Raw genomic sequence first — 3,097 nt, 5'->3', positions numbered from 1 at the left:
CTGCCTCGGCATGCAGCCCCAGGAACTGCTTTGATACAACTCCTGGGACAACTACTATGTGGAGATGCTTCCAGTGTGCCATTTCTCCATTCGTAGGACACAAATGCTTATTGTCACTGGGCGGCACAGGATCCCACTTGGGGAAGAAAGTGGCTAGGCCAGAAAGCTCGCTGTTCAGAAACGTTCAGAATGGGGAAGGGAGTATTCTCAAATCCAGTGGGCTTCATGATACACCCTTTTGTATGACACTGTTTGCGTATGAGCCCCTAATTGTGCTTTTGTGTGAGAGTTGCCCTTCACAGAATCCTCCTGGAAGACTTGTCGACATCAATACAGCACAGTGGGAAAACCGATACGTGCTTATTGTATCAAGAAAGATGCAGGGGCTGGGGTTGTGGCTCAGCGGTAAAAGCACTCACCTAGCACGTGTAAGGCCCTGGGTTCGATCCTCAGCACCACATATAAATAAATAAAATAAAGGTAGTGTGTCCAACTACAACTAAAAATATAAATATAAAAAAAGAAAGATGCAAGTTACAATCACATCCCAGAGATAACCCCTGTTAACATTTTGATGAATATCTTCTTCAAGTATATAATGTGCCTGTGTTTGAGCACACACTCTCTCTCTGTCTCTCACACACATGCACACAGACACACACACACACACACACACACACACAATTTTAACTTAATCGTCATCTCTCACACCTCTACATGGACAAGCAGAATGGTTCATGGAGGTCAACCTTGGTCCTTTTTGAGAGTTCCTACTGAGACAAGTCTTACACAGTTGCCTCTACCCATTCCCCACCCCCCAAAAAACCCCCAACTTTCCTTCAGTTCTCTTTATCTTCTCTGCCTGGATCTTTCCTCCCCAGGAAGCAGGAGGGGGGTTGACTAAGGTCAGTCCCACGGAGAACCTCAGCCCTCAGCAGCACCCTCAAGACACTTGGTGGCCTGTAGGGTCCCCATACTCTCTTGTGCTGACTACCCCAGGCTGGAGATCCTTCCACAAGTATGATTTCCATCAGTGACATGGGTGTCGTGCGGGCTTCCCCAAACTGCCTCTGGTCGTGTTGACGGATGTATTTCCAATGTGAATTTGTAGAAACTGGAAGCCATGGTGAGAAGTAATGTAACCATCGTCTCAGAATTCCTCCTCCTGGGACTGTCAGCGGTGCCTGGACATCAGCCCCTCCTCTTCAGCCTGTTCCTATCCATGTACCTGGTCGCGGTGGTGGGGAACCTGCTCATCATCCTGGCTATCGGCTCCACCCCCACCCTCCACACGCCCACGTACTTCTTTATAGCCAGTCTATCCTGTGTGGACATCTGCTTCACCTCTGTCACTGTACCAAAGATGCTGCTGAACATCCAGACTCAGAGCCAGTCCATCCCTTAGGTTGGGTGCCTCATTCAGATGTATTTTCTGATTTTATTTCTAGAACTGGACAATGGCCTCTTGGCGATGATGGCCTATGACCGATTCGTAGCCATATGTCACCCTCTTCACTATGCCGCAACCATGAGCCCCGAATTCTGTGTCACCTCCTTGTCTGTGGCTCTGATTGTCACAAACATCTATCCCTTGGTCCACACCCTGCTTATGGATACACTGTCATTCTGTGCAAGTGTCAGAATTCAACACATTTTCTGTGAACTCTATGCATTGCTAAAGCTCTCCTGCTCAGATATCCATGTCAATGAGTTGGTTGTTTATACCCTGGGGAGCCTTCTTTTTGTGACCCCCTTCCTCCTGATTTCTCTTTCCTACATGCGCATTTTCTCAGCCATCCTAAGACTGCATTCTTCTCAGAGCAAGATGAAAGCTTTTTCCACTTGTAGTTCTCACCTTGCGGTGGTGTCCTTGTTCTATGGGACCCTGCTTGGGATTTATCTGTGGCCTTCCTCGTCTTACACAGTTGAGGATTCCGTGGCCGCCGTCCTATATGCAGTGGTGGCTCCCATGCTCAACCCCTTCATATACAGCCTAAGGAATGAGGACATGAAGGGGGCCCTGAGGGGCCTCTTCAGTTGAAGCAATGTCTGGTTTTGGTGACACCAACTTCTGCTTCTGAGCCAGGATGCCTTGTCTTTTCCTCCCCTTCACTGGGAGGGGACTGTCCCTCTCTCAAGACCCATCTCCCAAGCGTCTGGCTGTGTCCCACATTTCTGCTGTCTTCCACCTTCATCTGCTCAGTGAACCAGCACTCCCAGATTGACTTTGGTGTTCCTGGCCCTGGGGATGTAATTCCCGGGCATTCTGTATGTCCCACGTCCCTCGCCACCGGTCTGGAGCCCTGCCTGTCCCTTGAATTTGTATATGTACCGACTTAGGCCCTGTGTGGTCCCCAGAGGTAGGCAAATGGAGGCTCAGAGAAGGGTTCCCCTTCTGCAGCCCCCAGGGGTAGGAACTGTTTGGATGGAGCCCAAGAGGTTCCTTTCACTTCTCAAGAACAACAGGCACAATGAGGTGCTCCTGTCCCTGGGCAGCAATAGACGCATGGGCTCTGACCTCATGGCCCAACCACTAGACTTGTGAGCCAAGTGGAGGAAAGTACAGGTGCCCCTTCTGTACTCCTGGGCTGAACATGGCTGTCTTCCCCATGTCCAAGCCACGCCCTGGACTTGTTGACTTTGCAAAGGACAGTCCTAGATGAAATGACATTCACGCCCCTCTAAACACGTGCATATGATAATGATAACTGTGTGGCCGAGTGTCTTTCCAGGGATGGACAGGATGAGGGTCCATCTCATGTGTTCTACACCTTGGCCTTGACAGCCTCCTTTTGAGACATGGGGTCTGTGTCCCTCCCTTCCCCTGCCCCCTTGAATGTGAGCAGGTCTGGTACTGCTTCCACTGCTGGAGGACAGCGGGGTCGATGCTGCTTGACATGATAGTAGTGTGAAGCTTCTCGACTGTTCCCTGGAACACGGGCTCTGGGAGCACTGAGCTGCCTGAAAGCAGTTGGGTTGCCCTGGGGCTGCCGCCACGGTGGAGAGGACTTGAGGGCATCTCTGGTGCACAGGGCCTGCCTTGGAGTCTCCCGCACACAGACGGAAGACCTGTGAGGGAAGGACCCTCGGATGATTT

The 3,097-nt window shown here is 50.9% G+C and overlaps 1 pseudogene; it reads left to right on the top strand.

The window, feature by feature from the left end:
• Positions 1-923: 923 nt before the first annotated feature.
• Positions 924-2,041, top strand: LOC114082310 (olfactory receptor 1N2-like; annotated as a pseudogene).
• Positions 2,042-3,097: the final 1,056 nt, after the last annotated feature.

The sequence above is a fragment of the Marmota flaviventris genome, chromosome X (genome assembly GCF_047511675.1).
Source record: "Marmota flaviventris isolate mMarFla1 chromosome X, mMarFla1.hap1, whole genome shotgun sequence".
Classification (NCBI taxonomy): Eukaryota; Metazoa; Chordata; class Mammalia; order Rodentia; family Sciuridae; genus Marmota; species Marmota flaviventris.
Note: the sequence above shows the minus strand (reverse complement) of the source record. Positions and strands in the feature narration are given on the sequence as shown.